The sequence below is a fragment of the Micropterus salmoides genome, unplaced genomic scaffold, assembly GCF_014851395.1.
Source record: "Micropterus salmoides isolate LMB-PRFRI ecotype aquatic unplaced genomic scaffold, ASM1485139v1 Ms_hic_scaffold_7, whole genome shotgun sequence".
NCBI classification, from domain to species: domain Eukaryota; kingdom Metazoa; phylum Chordata; class Actinopteri; order Centrarchiformes; family Centrarchidae; genus Micropterus; species Micropterus salmoides.
This window is the reverse complement of record NW_024044459.1, coordinates 37880528-37896464: the sequence shown is the minus strand read 5'-3', so window position 1 is coordinate 37896464 and position 15937 is coordinate 37880528. Positions and strand designations below refer to the sequence as shown.

General features: G+C 41.4%; 1 protein-coding gene and 1 long non-coding RNA gene across 2 annotated transcripts in view; both read left to right on the top strand.

The window, feature by feature from the left end:
- LOC119891504 (scavenger receptor cysteine-rich type 1 protein M160-like) overlaps positions 1 to 15937 on the top strand; it is a 1270577-nt gene that overhangs the window by 124442 nt on the left and 1130198 nt on the right. The window lies entirely within an intron of this gene.
- Positions 8462 to 13630, top strand: LOC119891625. The gene is made up of 5 exons (XR_005442469.1): positions 8462 to 8756; positions 11427 to 11557; positions 11836 to 11922; positions 12774 to 12850; positions 13111 to 13630. It is a non-coding gene; the product is annotated as an uncharacterized LOC119891625 (long non-coding RNA).

The following is a 15937-nucleotide window of genomic DNA, read 5'->3' as shown; positions in this document are numbered from 1 at the left end:
GAGTAAAATCCATATAAGGCTTACACAATCGGACTACTAGTAGGCCTATAAAAGAGGTATTGAGGCTTCTGATCCTCAAACTTGAGACCTCTGTTAAAATGAATGAATTATCAGGATGATTCTTTTGTGGCTGTCCACCTCCACAGTTTGTCCAACAATTAATGATGTTGCTAATCTGTCCAATCCAATGATACAGTCTTTGTTCTTGTGACTTGTTTATTGTAGAAATGGAAATCTAGTATGAGCAGAGGGTTTTTTTGTGTGTGTGTGGTAACTCTAAAGAGCATGAACAAAATATGTAAACAAATTAAATTTTAGACATCTGAAATGACACACATATTTAGTGATTGTGTGATGGTCCCTTACTGACCCGTCAGCGCTCACAGTAGGCTACTAATCAATCAACTATCACAATGGTTTTTATTTGAATGATTTTATTTATACACTGTTCAAAAAAATAAACAACACAATGTAACTCCAAGTCAGTCACACTCCTGTGAAATCAAACTGTCCACTTAGGAAGCAACACTGATTAACAATCAACAGGTGGAAATTATAGGCAATTAGCAAGACCCCCCAATAAAGGAGTGGTTCTGCAGGTGGTGACCACAGACCACTTCTCAGTTCCTATGCTTCCTGGCTGATGTTTTGGCGGTGCTTTCACTCTAGTGGTAGCATGAGACGGAGTCTACAACCCACAAGTGGCTCAGGTAGTGCAGCTCATCCAGGATGGCACATCAATGCCAGCTGTGGCAAGAAGGTTTGCTGAGTCAACAACCCAGCAGCAGGACCGCTACCTCCGCCAATGTGCGAGGAGGAGCAGGAGGAGCACTGCCAGAGCCCTGCAAAATGACCTCCAGTAGGCCACAAATGTGCATGTGTCTGCTCAAACGGTCAGAAACAGACTCCATGAGGGTGGTACGAGGGCCCGACGTCCACAGGTCGGGGTTGTGCTTAGAGAACACCAAGATTGACAAATTCGCCCTGGCGCCCTGTGCTCTTCACAGATGAAAGCAGGTTCACACTGAGCACATGTGACAGACGTGACAGAGTCTGGAGACGCCGTGGAGAACGTTCTGCTGCCTGCAACATCCTCCAGCATGACCGCTTTGGCGGTGGGTCAGTAATAGTGTGGGGTGGCATTTCTTTGGGGGGCCTCACAGCCCTCCATGTGCTCGCCAGAGGTAGCCTGACTGCCATTAGGTACCGAGATGAGATCCTCAGACCCCCTGTGAGACCATATGCTGGTGCGGTTGGCCCTGGGTTCCTCCTAATGCAACACAATGCTAGACCTCATGTGGCTGGAGTGTGTCAGCAGTTCCTGCAAGAGGAAGGCATTGATGCTATGGACCGGCCCGCCCGCTCCCCAGACCTGAATCCAACTGAGCACATCTGGGACATCATGTCTCGCTCCATCCACCAACGCCATGTTGCACCACAGACTGTCCAGGAGTTGGTGGATACTTTAGTCCAGGTCTGGGAGGAGATCCCTCCGGAGACCATCCGCCACCTCATCAGGAGCCCAGGCGTTGTAGGGAGGTCATACAGGCACGTGGAGGCCACACACACTACTGAGCCTCATTTTGACTTGTTTTAAGGACATTACATCACAGCTGGATCGGCCTGTAGTGTGGTTTTCCACTCCAAATCCAGACCTCCATGGGTTGATAGATTTGATTTCCATTGATAATTTTTGTGTGATTTTGTTGTCAGCACATTCAACTATGTAAAGAAAGGAGTATTTAATGAGATTATTTCATTCATTCAGATCTAGGATGTGTTATTTCAGTGTTCCCTTTATTTTTTTGAGCAGTGTAAATAGGCCTGTATTGAAGGAAAGTGTGTAAGTGCGTGCCCACACAGTCGTGTCATGGGCGCATTTCTACTGTGCAGCACCCCTAAGCAAAAATGTCTTCCCATGTGCCTGATACTGAATATGAAAAAGAAGAAAACACAGTCCAGAATATGAAATGCAGTATTAATCCAGAAGTCCAGCTATAGGAAACTGCCAACACATTCTCATCTCAATGCGTCATAACGCTTTCAGACAGCGTGACAAAGCATAAGGATTTTATGCCAAAGGTACCCTTCAGCGCCCGTATGAAATGCCCCCGTTTCCTATGTTGCAGAAACACAAGGGAGACTAACCCAACCTGTTAGCACATCGGCTGTGAGGCTGATGTGTGCAGATGTAGGGTTAGCCGGTCGACATGCATACATTCAGTGACTTGGGTTTAGGTACTAACATTTCTGTTGGTTCCGGTAAGGGTACCAACAGAAATACTCATTTATATTCCCCACAGAACAAAACTGAAGAAATACACACTGAAGACATTTTGGAAAGTTGAAGCCTTACAAAAGAGCCAATTTGGTGAAGATGCCTCACTTACAGAAGGCTTCTGGGGTCAAGCATGCATTTCCTTTGGGATTCCCAAAAGCAAAAATAATTTCAGACTTCTTAAGTTACATGGAAGTCATAAGGTGTGTGGGCTACTTAAGATTAATAATCTTACCTGAGATTCAAAGTTTCAATAATGACTATAATATGTTCAACTTTAAAATTGTATTTTCTTCTCTTGGAGCAGAAAGTCTGCTCAGGTTGAGGGTGATGGCAGCCATCAGTCACGACGGCAGGTAAGTATATATTCTTTTTTCTTAAACATAGAATTTCACTAATCTGTTGCCAATGTAAAATTGCAACTATATTGTCATTTCACACCTTAATTATTCACAACATGTAAATGATTGGCTACCAAAGGCAATAGCATTACAAAGCCCAGAGTGACTAAAGTGGTCAAAGAAATCAGTCAAAGTGTCACATTTAAAGAAACAACAATTCTAAATACATGTTATTATCAGTCAGATAATCATTTACTCCATCATATACTTCTGGAGCACTATAGGCATCACAATATATGGTTATAGCAGATCCCAACACAAAATGCTAAAAGTTTGCTTGTGATTTCTTCAAAACTGTCTGCATCTCCTCCATGCATTACAGGACAACAGAAATCACCTGAGCAGGTAAGTCAGTACTCTTTGTGAGCTGCGTTACATTATGTTGTTATTTTTGTAAATGTTTTATGGTTGTTGAGGAAGAAAAGATTAAAGGCTAGCTGTAAAGCAGCTTTCAGATACATATTGGAGGGACAAATCTCAGCCACATGAAACATTGACATTTTTCTGATCCTAACAAAAAACTATTCACAATTAAAAATGTTTTTGATGGTAGTTGGAAATAATGGAAATGTAAAATGTTTTATTGTAGCTATTTGATCATTCTGTTATCGAGCCTCAGTAAGTGGGTCATATCAATTATATTGTTATTTTTCAATACTTGTAGTGATGTGTCATCCCTGATATTCAATGGTTGGGAAATTCACTAAAATGAAATGTGAATGATGGTTTATTTTTGTACTGTACCACTCCCAGCAATTTATTCTGCATATATTATGCATAATTAAATATATATATATATATATATTTTTTTTTTTTTTTTTGTTGTTTTTTTTTTTTTGTACTCACGTAATATTATCAAAGCTGTGGTGTGTACAACATAGAAGTAATGTACTAATTGACAATTTGCATTATAAGTGACGAGTAATTGCATGTGTATATATATATATATTTTACAGCATCTGTGGACTTATCTGACTCTCCTTTTTGAGGACGTAATCTCAAAAATTTTGAGTCAATTTGAAGTCCGAGTACACACGGCACCTGTGCTTCATTTGGCCAGTTACAGATTTTGTCAGGTAGAGGGCACGCTTATCTGCAAAAGGCTATTTACAGTGTGTAAAGTCACACAACCCCTAGTTGCTCCAGAGGCGTGCGACCTCTGATATCTATAGCAAGTGTAAGTCACTTTGGATAAAAGCGTCAGCTAAATGAATAAATGTCATGTAATGTACATTCAAAAATCCAAAACCAAAGTTGAAATTTTGCAAAATTGAATAATAAATCATTAACTAAGTACATCAGTGTTCTATTAATGACAAATCTTAACTCTCCACCACTGTGTCCCTGAGCAAGACACTTAATCCTAGTTGCTCCAGAGGCGTGCGACCTGACATGTATAGCAATTGTAAGTCACCCACCATCCAAAGACATGCAAGCTAAGTTAATTGGTGTCTCTGAAATTGTCCTTAGGTGTGGGTGTGAGTTTGAGTGGTTGTTTGTCTCTGTGTGGCCCTGCGATGGACTGGCGACCTGGCCAGGGTGTACCTCGCCTTTCGCCCGATGCCAGCTGGGATTGGCTCCAGCCCCCCGCGACCCAGTACGCAGGATAAGCGGCTGACGATGGATGGATAGAACTCTCCACCATGTTGTCATCATGAGAGAAGAGGAGATGAGCAGAATCTGAAAGATAAGAAATCATCAAATGTGAAATATTGACATAATGTAATGCAAAGTGCACATAATATTTGACACACTAAGCTCCAGTTATTAAATATGCAGTCTATTCGATTAATGCTGATTTGAGCAAATAAACTAATGTTTGATGATATGTAACATTTCTCTGTCTGTAAAGGAATTTCTATTCTAAATGATTTCTTCCATTACTACTTCTTTATGCAGATATTCAGAGTTGATCAGGAGAAATGGAAGGAACGGCAGCAGAAAAAGATGGGAGGATATGTAAGACCCATCCAAAAGCCATTCGCCTTCAAAGGATCTACCAAGAAGGTATTGTAAAGGTAATGCACCAGTTTTCTTCTTATAAGTTAATTTCCAGCCTATTACAATATACATTTCAACGTCATGCTGTAAATAAACATGTAAAAAGAAAAAACTTTCAATAAATGTTTTTAAAGTGCATAAATAAATCCAAAATTGTAACCCATACATAGCAAATATTCCCTAAATATTAGCAAATATATATTACTAAACATTTAGCATCTTGGTAAACGTTAAATCGCAAAGCATATTTTTCCACATCTGTTACTTCAGTGTAATTCTAAGACAATTTGTATCCTCTCATTAAAGTTGCACTACTTCATTACTTTCAGAAAGAATTGTGTATAGTAAAGATAGGAAAGACCTGTGACTTTAAGAAATGTATTAACACATGAAAGCTTACAGGACATGTGATGTTTGTTACCACACTGTCAATAGCTTGAGTCCTCAGTGACAGAGAAGCCAAGTTCATCCCTGCAGGAGGATCCTTCCAGTGTATCACAACCAGAGGCTGAAGCACCTGAGGTCATCGCAGAGAACGTGGAGCAACCATCTGAGAAAGGCATCAAGAGAGGCGACTTTCAAATTCACCTGTACAAAAACATTGAAGTATGTGTCTGGAGAGCAGACCTCACCAGTTTTTCTGTTGCTGCTATTGTGAATGCTGCCAATGCCCAACTTAAGCAGCATGGTGGTCTTGCACGAGCCCTGTGTGAAGCTGGGGGGCCTCAAATAGAAAATGAAGGCAACAAATACATCAGACAGTTTGGACCATTGCAAACTGGTGATAATTGTTATTGTCACCAATGCTGGGAACCTACCTTGCAAAAAAATCCATGCAGTGGGCCCACATCTGCCTCCAAATCCATCAAAAGATATGGTTTTCTCTGCAGAGAAGAACCTGAGGCAGGCAGTATTTTTTAAACACAGTTGAAAATAACAATTTCCAGTCTGTTGCCATTCCAGCCCTGACTTCAGGCATTTTCAGATTCCCTTTGAAACGGTGCTGAGAGACCATAGCAAAAACGATCAAAGAATAGGCTAACACTAGTCTGCAGCTAGCTTATTTTACTGTGGACACGAAGCCAACAGGTTAATATAACTCACAGACTAAAGGCTGCCCACTTTTCATGGGGAAAAACTGGGTTACAGACTGAACCAGAAAACCAGAGTTTGGTTTACTAGGCAACATTGTTATGACTGCCCCTTTTAGCAGACTAACGACAGATGAGTCAGCAGCAGCCCAGTCTGCCCAGAACTGTAGCCTCCCTGTCCCAGTGAAGAAGGGGAGCAGCACTGTGTGAATGACAGGCCAGTTAGCATCATGCCAGGGAGGCTGTGGGGATTTCTCTGGCTCTATTGCTACTACTAATATTGAAATACAAGAAGTCAGATACTTGCGAGCTTTTAATTAGAGTTATGTAAAGTTTTGATGGGATAGTGAGGTCCTAGAAAAGTGGTGACAACAGCTGCACAATGTCCAGTTTGATTTTTTTTGTCAAAGGGCCCAAAATACCTGGCAGCCCCCCTGCACAGGGAGTAACATAATTATTTCAAAAAAGGCACAAGAAAGAAATCTGATGCCACACAATCTCTGTGCTCTACATTAAGCTCGTGCCTGGATAGCCTGTGTCCTCTATCCACCAAGCCTGCTTGCCCAAACCAGCACCACCCGTGGCTAACTGATACCATCTGTGGGCTCCGTACTGATCTCAGAGCGGCTGAAAGAAAATGGCGAAAAACCAAAGACCCCGCCGACGTTAAGGGCTACCAACTGCTCCTATCCTCCTTCTCAACAAGCATCGGTGCTGCCAAAACTGCGTTCTATAATGACAGAATAAGCAGTGCCACTGACTCACTTTTAAAGCGCTACAGAATCCACCACCCACAAACTTGTCTGCTGATACCTTTGCTGCCTTCTTCACAGGCAAATTGGAGGCTATAACTTGCCAATTCTCTGAAACACTCAAACTCAACCATTGTAGCAGTCCTACTACATCTTTTCCTCTGCCCTCCCAGGTCAGTGGTTCTTCACTCTCCTCGTTTACTCCTCTCACAGAGAGCGAAGTATCAGAACTCTTGACCCGTAGCCGTCCAACTACATGCCCACTGGACCCGATTCCTATGAATTTCCTCCAAGCCATATCTCCTACTGTGGTCCCGACAATCACTCATGTGATAAATACTTCTCTGGCTTCAGGAACCTTCCCGACCACTTTCAAAAGGGCCTGGGTTACACCCTTGCTCAAAAAGCCCTCACTTGACCCAACTCAAGTTGAGAACTATCGACCAGTGTCTCTTCTACCTTTTTTATCCAAAACTATTGAACGGGCAGTCTTCAAACAGGTCTCAGAATCCCTCTCAGGGAATGACCTCCTAGATCCATATCAGTCTGGTTTTAAAAGTGCCCACTCTACTGAAACGGCTCTTCTGTCTGTAACAGAAGCCCTAAGGTCAGCTAAAGCTGCAGCCCAAACCTCGGTTCTTATTCTGCTTGACCTATCAGCTGCTTTTGACACAGTCAACAGTCAACCACAGGATCCTCCTATCCGCTCTCTCAGCAACGGGCATCTCGAGTAAAGCACTCCTGTTGTTCAAATCCTACCTCTCAGGGCGTTCCTACAATGTTTTGTGGCAAGGACAATTATCCCACTCCCACTGCCTCTCCACAGGGGTGCCCCAAGGCTCAGTGCTTGGGCCCCTTCTCTTCTCAAGTTACACCACCTCACTGGGGCCGATAATTCGCTCGCACGGCTTCTCTTACCCCTGCAACGCAGACGACACGCAACTCTACCTATCCTTCCCGCCAGGCGATCCCACTGTCTCGGCGCGGATCACGGACTGCCTATCGGACATAGCTGCATGGATGAAGGCTTGCCACCTTCAACTAAACCTCTCTAAGACTGAACTCTTGGTCATTCCAGCCAAGCAATCTATCCACCATAACATCAAACTACAAATTGACTCCGCAACCATCACTCCAACCAGGGTGGTGAGAAACTTGGGTGTCATGATTAATAACCAGCTGTCCTTTTCAGACCATGTTGCTGCTGTCTCTCTGTCAAGCCGTTTTGCTCTATACAGCATAAGGAAAATCAGGCCCTACCTCACTCAGTACGCCACCCAGCTTCTGGTACAGGCCGTGGTTATCTCTCTGCCCTCCTGGCAGGTCTTCCAGCTTGTGCGGTGAAACCCTTACAAATGGTTCAGAACGCAGCGCGTCTGGTTTTTGATCAGCCCAAAAGGACTCATGTCCCTCCATTACTCAGTGACCTCCACTGGCTCCCCGTGGCCTCCAGAATCAAATTCAAGTCACTAATGCTGCATACAGAGTGACTGCTGGGTCTGCACCATCTACCTAAACTCCATAATACAAACTTACGTTCCTTCTCAGCCGCTACGCTCCTCCAACGAACGCCGCCTGGCTCTGCCATCCCTTCACACAAAGCGATCCCAGTCCCGGCTATTCTCATCTGTGACACCACGATGGTGGAACGAGCTACCACACACCATCAGAGCAGGGGCGTCCCTCTCTAACTTCAAGAAGCTCTTGATAACTCATCTCTTCCGAGAACACTTCCTCTTATAACACCTCTAACTCCTAACCTCTAACATGCACTTCCTGTGCTCTTCTTCTTCTATCCCCTACAATGATCTTGTATTGATTGCACTTTTTGTTTTGATTGCACTTTTTGTTAACTCTTACTTCCTTCCCTCGGTATCTACCCCATTGATGTGATATGAACTATGAGCTCTTACTAGTATGTATTGTCAGTTGTAGATCTGTAGTTGATGCTCTGTTGATGCTTCTATGTTGTTCCTCAAATGTAAGTCGCTGGATAAAAGCATCTGCCAAATGAGGAAATGTAAAGTAAATTAATTCACAGAACATTTAATTTGTTGTTTGACAGTATGTGTTGTGTTAACAATTTGGACCTAAAGCTCGCCTCCTTGTGGAAAAAAAAAAAGACACAGAGATTTTGGTATCTGTGCTCTCCTCCCAGACCAGAGGACATTCAGATATTATCCACCACAGTGAGCTGCGAAGTCTTCGGCCACACCGGTGGTAAACAGGCGAGGTATTTTTTACATTATATTCTATTAAATGTAAAAGCTGTAATACCAGCAAGAAAGAAAATGTTAAAGATAGTATTTGATCATCTAATGATTATAATACAAGTTCAGAGAATAACACATATCTTTAAAGCAGACAGCAGTAAACCATAAATTTCTATGTAGAGTTTATTTTTAGAGTAAATGAATTCAGTAACTAAATACACAAATACATTTGGCAATACAGGCCCAACCCTCAATGTCCTTTATGTACATGTATAACTAAATTGTGTAATTATATAAACTTTAAAAAGAAGACACAAAAACATGACATTAGATACTCGAAGGCCTGCTTCAACTTGAGGCAAATCAGCTGGAGGTGTGGAATGCAATCTACATTCTCAACATCTACACAGCAGTTTGGTGAACACGAGCAGCTTGCCGGCACAGTTTGTCAAAGGTAATCAGGGTTTTCAGCTTTTGAGATTATTTGAAAGACTTTAAACATATGTAAATATGGCACACACTGCCCTTAAAAATATTTATTTTCATTCAGCTCAACTTCGACAATTAGCAGGCCTTTGTTTCAGTTGCAAATGTCAACAATGTACACAGGAAGTCTTACTGTATCTATAATGTCTGTTGTTATTTCAAAGATGTAATTAATATTTTTTTAATCTAATTAATTTTGTATAATTTACAGTACATAAATGCCGTCAACCACACAGTGTACATGGTGGATCCCGCATAAAGTTCCACAGAGGAAGATGATTCCAAATGTTATTTTCTGCCCTGCTCATGATGAGGGCACCACATATATCCATTGCACAACACTAATGTTCTCAAGTTTTTTTTGTTACTTCTAATGGTACAACAACAAAAGGAGTACCCTTGTGTATACTTTAATGTGAGTATTTTGTTATTATTTTTTTCACAACCACTTTGTAACACTGACAGGGACAGTTTTTTTGTCACAATAGTGACAGAGTGTAGGCCAAGCATGTCAGGATTCCACCTGCACACTGTTTATGTGCATGGTGTGGAAGTAGGTTATTATGTGGAGACATGTAGGCCCTACATAGAAATGTTTTCATTGGTGATCGTGCAAACACAGAGTACATCCTGTTAAGACAACGGCAAGGCCATCAGTCATCAAATTAAGATGCCGCTGTTCACATTTTTCACATATTGACAAATAAAATTCAATTCTGCTTTTCTCTATATAAATTCCCACTTCATGCATTCATTAAACTAGAAAAATTAAAATTTACCCGCGGCTGTTTTTTGATTGTTTGTATCTTTGTTTCAATATAATATTCAAGTCCCCCAGTCTCTTTCCCTAAAAGTGTGTTATGTAGCGCCCCCTATTGTTAAAAAATGTCAAGATAAAGCCAGATTCAAAAAATGAACATTTATACCTACAAGTGCCAGTGGGTCAAATTTACCCCTATAGAGGGTATGCACGTGATGTCACAGAACGCAGTTACGCTCACTGAGTGGCAGAAAGACAAGCAGCTAAAACAAAAACAACACATCTAAAATGGGAAAGAGCCGGACCGCTGGTGCTGTGGGAAGCAGTTAGGATCACTGTCGAGTCCGACTGCCTTTAATTTGAGCAAATAATCACCTGCTTTACTCCCAGTTTGCTAAACGCAGCCATGGTAACAAATGTTTTGCCAGTCCAGTGTGTTCCAGAAGGGGAAATGACATCAACGTATACCCCTGTAGAGAATACATTAGCGCTGTTCATGTCGCGCGTTTAGATAAACATTCTGTGTTGCTATTGACAACGCCTTTTCCACTACAGCTATGTGGCTTAGGAGGTAGAGCGGGTTGGCCATTAATCGGAAGGTCGAGGTTTAATCCCGGCTCCCCCAGGCTGCATGTCGAAGTGTCCTGAATTGCCCCTGGCGGCTGTTCCGCCAGTTCTGTTAGCACTTAGGCTCAGTGTATCAATGGTGAATGTAGATGTAGTGTAGTGGTCAAAAAGACTAGAAAGGCGCTATACAAGTATGGAGCATTTACTTGCTCAGCGCAGTCAGTGAAGGAGAGTCTGACGGTGTCCTGTGTTGATTCTGCATCTCACGGATCCATTATCTGACAGCGATCCACTCATATCTGTCAAGTTTTGGATTTGAAAATAAGGGAAATTTTCCGGCGCCAACCGCGAGCAGTCCCACCACCCCAACCAAGCTCCAGTATCCCTTACAAAAGGGTATATATGAAGAGCATTTATTTAAATGCTTATTTGCATATTTTCTGTTCACTTAGCATTGCTTGTCTTTACATTTACATTTTATTTTCATTCCACACATTCTTTTAATTTCATATTGCTTTCCTTTTAAAGTTTTTCTTTTCCACCGACAGTACCTGCAGGTGGCAGTTATCGCGAGGCCAGTCAGAGAGATCAGATTGGGGTGTATTTTTTTAATAACGCAGGTTAAAATACGGGAGATTTAAGGGAAAATACTAAGACAGGAGGATGGCGGGATAGAAGGGTAAAATACGGGACTTTCCTGGCCAAAACGGGATATTGACAGGTATGGATCCACTTGTATGAAGTAAACACTTTTTTTGTAAATTGTATGCTGCATTTAAATTCAAGCTGTGTTTAGAATATAACTAGGCTATAACATCTATAACAGCAGCGAGTGGATGACATCAAAAGTGTTAATCTGTTTCATCATACATAACAGACAGGGGCTATGTAAATATGAGACGAACACGGCTTGGCAAAACTGAATGGGTGGACAATAAATGGAAAGGAGGAGTTTTCACCCACCCAGATCAACAGGATGGAAATAGCTGTGGCATCATTGTCATCATGGTAGGTGCTTTTAAATGTAATTGAACAAAAAATGTGATGTTGTTCTCAAGTGAATTAGCTCACGGTGCTTTTAATTTGCATCCCTACATATTTTAATCTCATTTTGCCAGTGTAATAATGTTTTTCTACATACAAGAAGATACAAGTACATTTATAAATTAATCGATAGTTCAGAGTTGCTTTGGTTAATATAGATCTGCGTTACAAAAGATACATTATGCAAAGATTTGACGTTTATGATGTTTGAATATTGATGTGGAAAATTTGTGTTTGTCCAGATGTTCCAGTTATCAGCTTTGGGACATCAAGGAAGGAAATGGCCAATGAGAGAAAAGCAATGGCTCTGCAGATGCTGAAAGCATCAGGTTCATAAGGACAGTGTTGGTCTCTGTTGTTGATAAATGGTAATGTAAATCAGATTTTTTAGGACTCGACCGAAACATACAAGTTGCCAGACAGATCTCAGGTGTAACTGTGGGAGAACATTTTATTTCCATTTCGAGCTACTAACCTTCAGAGGAATATGTTTGCCGGATAATAACCCTGTGCAGCAGTCAGTTCACAGCCCTCACAAAAAGTTCTTTGAAGATCAACATTCAGATTAAGGTTTTTGTATGAGCTAAGCTAATGAAGATGTCCGGGGGACGATAAAAGTGGAAACAATTTATAAATTCAGAGAGAAGGTTTATACCAAAGCAATCTCATCCGGGCTGCCAGTGGTCAACATACCAAATCTGTTTAACATGTATACCAATGTAATGTCTCTTTCTGTTATGGTCAGTACAATTTAATGAACAATTGGTTCTAAGAAAGCTTCTCTTAGGCTAGCTCGTTCATTGTACCTGTAAAATGTGAAGCAGCAATGTTCTTAATGATATACAGTAAGTAAAAAAATATCTACAGTAGCATGTAATACATTTTATTAATGAGTCGTAACTTATCCAAAAAATAATAATTGTTTCTGACATTTTTATCAGAATATGAGTGAAGCTTTAAATCTTTGACAACATTGACAACAGAAATACATAATTTTGTAGATTATTAGTAAATAATTAAAATGAAGTAATGGTGTGTTCGGACTTACTTTTTACTTTCAGAAAATATTGTAAGGTAGTTGGTTAGCTATTGCAGAACATGAACTTAAGGTGTAAGTTTGCACACCACTATTACTATATAACTGATTTTGGTGTTTTATTTCTCATTGTACATATATTAGTGTTTCATATCGCCAATAACTCTGCCATGTGTTCAGTGGCAAAGCCTCCTGGATCAGGGCCTCCGATGACAAACTGGGTGAGTATTTAATATGAATTTCTGTTTTGTTTCACACTATTTTAGGATGAAAGTTGGGTAAAGCCAGCGTGTCATTTTACTTAAACTCTTAAACTCACAGCTTTATATATATGTGTGTGTGTATGTGTGTGTGTGTGTGTGTGTGTGTAACAGTAAACAGAGACTGGGACTATGTTGTTTTCTTCATTTGTTGAAAAAGGTCTTGTGTTGTGAGAGTACCCTGACATTCATCTTTGAAATTTTAACCTTGTCCTTTGTAGATCCAATGTGAAATGTGTGAAAGGTGGTTCCATGAGCAGTGCCCTGCTATGGTCACCAGAGACCTGAAGAAAGCGAGAAAATCAAAGTGGAATTGCTCTGTGTGCCTGATCACATCCCACCAATATAGCTTGTATGGACAAGGAAGTAACTGGAATAAAGAAATGATCCAAGATACACACATATGCACATTCTGAACAATCACATATTTTTATTTTAGAAAGATGTTTAATATTTTGTCTGTACACATACATGTAAGTGTGTTTATATCTGGAAAATAATGTGCAGTGTCTGTGTGTTTATGTGTGTATACATTTAGAAAATGGACATGAGACTGCTTTGATATTGGCTGACTGTTATTCTCTGGTGGTCACTCGAAGAGGACACTTTCAAGGGCTGTACCTTAAAAACAAAACTACATCAGACAGCTCTGATATTGACAGAGTGTCTCCCTGAGGTGGTCTGCTGTCACTGTGGAGTGAAATGAGTCAGTGGTTTTCTTTTAACATCAGTTTGAATCTAAATTTAGGAAGCTTTCTGTGAAAATGTAATACTTTCTTTATACAGTGGGTACGGAAAGTATTCAGACCCCTTTAAATTTTTCACTCTTTGTTTCATTGCAGCCATTTTCCAAAAATCAAAAAAGTTCATTTTATTTCTCAGTAATGTACACTCAGCACCCCGTCTTGACAGAAAAAAACAGAAATGTAGAAATTTTTGCAAATTTATTAAAAAAGAAAAACTGAAATATCACATGGTCATAAGTATTCAGACCCTTTGCTCAGTATTTAGTAGAAGCACCCTTTTGATCTAATACAGCCATGAGTCGTTTTGGGAAAGATGCAACAAGTTTTTCACATCTGGATTTGGGTATCCTCTGCCATTCCTCCTTGCAGATCCTCTCCAGTTCTGTCAGGTTGGATGGTAAACGTTGGTGGACAGCCATTTTCAGGTCTCTCCAGAGATGCTCAATTGGGTTTAAGTCAGGGCTCTGGCTGGGCCATTCAAGAACAGCCACGGAGTTGTTGTGAAGCCACTCCTTCGTTATTTTAGCGGTGCGCTTAGGGTCATTGTCTTGTTGGAAGGTAAACCTTCGGCCCAGTCTGAGGTCCAGAGCACTCTGGAAAAGGTTTTCGTCCAGGATATCCCTGTACTTGGCCGCATTCATCTTTCCCTCGATTGCAACCAGTCGTCCTGTCCCTGCAGCTGAAAAACACCCCCACAGCATGATGCTGCCACCACCATGCTTCACTGTTGAGACTGTATTGGACAGGTGATGAGCAGTGCCTGGTTTTCTCCACACATACCGCTTAGAATTAAGGCCAAAAAGTTCTATCTTGGTCTCATCAGACCAGAGGATCTTATTTATCACCATCTTGGAGTCCTTCAGGTGTTTTTTAGCAAACTCCATGCGGGCTTTCATGTGTCTTGCACTGAGGAGAGGCTTCCGTCGGGCCACTCTGCCATAAAGCCCCGACTGGTGGATTGCTGCAGTGATGGTTGACTTACTACAACTTTCTCCCATCTCCCGACTGCATCTCTGGAGCTCAGCCACAGTGACCTTAGGGTTCTTCTTTACCTCTCTCACCAAGGCTCTTCTCCCCCGATAGCTCAGTTTGGCCGGACGGCCAGCTCTAGGAAGGGTTCTGGTCGTCCCAAACGTCTTCCATTTGAGGATTATGGAGGCCACTGTGCTCTTAGGAACCTTAAGTGCAGCAGAAATTTTTTTGTAACCTTGGCCAGATCTGTGCCTTGCCACAATTCTGTCTCTGAGCTCTTCAGGCAGTTCCTTTGACCTCATGATTCTCATTTGCTCTGACATGCACTGTGAGCTGTAAGGTCTTATATAGACAGGTGTGTGGCTTTCCTAATCAAGTCCAATCAGTATAATCAAACACAGCTGGACTCAAATGAAGGTGTAGAACCATCTCAAGGATGATCAGAAGAAATAGGAAGCACCTGAGTTAAATATGAGTGTCACGGCAAAGGGTCTGAATACTTATGACCATGTGATATTTCAGTTTTTCTTTTTTAATAAATTTGCAAAAATTTCTACATTTCTGTTTTTTTCTGTCAAGATGGGGTGCTGAGTGTACATTACTGAGAAATAAAATGAACTTTTTTGATTTTTGGAAAATGGCTGCAATGAAACAAAGAGTGAAAAATTTAAAGGGGTCTGAATACTTTCCGTACCCACTGTATACTTGTGTTGTCTTAAGCATTTATTTATTCATTCAGGCACCAATTGCATTATGTTCAGCAGAAGCTGCCTTTTATTTTGAAATGTGCTTCGAGAATAACGTAATGCCTAGAAAAAAACGCATCGGAAAACAGCGCGAGGGATGACTGTCGTTTTCCAGGAGGCTGGCTTGACTGCAGTGGCAGCGCGACTGTGGAGCTACCTGGACATGGATCACCTGTTGGCGCTGTCGCTGCTGCTCTGGAGCTCAGGTAGGACTCTGATCACCACAGTCAGCTTCAGGTTCTGCGGTGAAGAGGAAAGTTAGAGGGAGGTGAACTTCTGACTGCTGTGAGAAGAGACAAAACCTGAACCCTGTCTGAAACTTTCTGTACATGGAAACCACATTAGACCAGGTCCAGATGGAAAACCAGTCCGACTAGATTGTCCCAGAGAGGCCGAAGAGTCTTTAAAACACAGCTTCAGATAGTGAAAGTAAAACTGGAAAAGGGGGCGATTCCTGTTCAATTTAATTCAATGTTATTTATATAGCACCAAATCACAACAACAGTTATCTCACAGTGCTTTTCATAAAGAGCAGGTCTAGACCGTACTCTGTGATGATATTTACAGAAGCCCAACATTCCTGT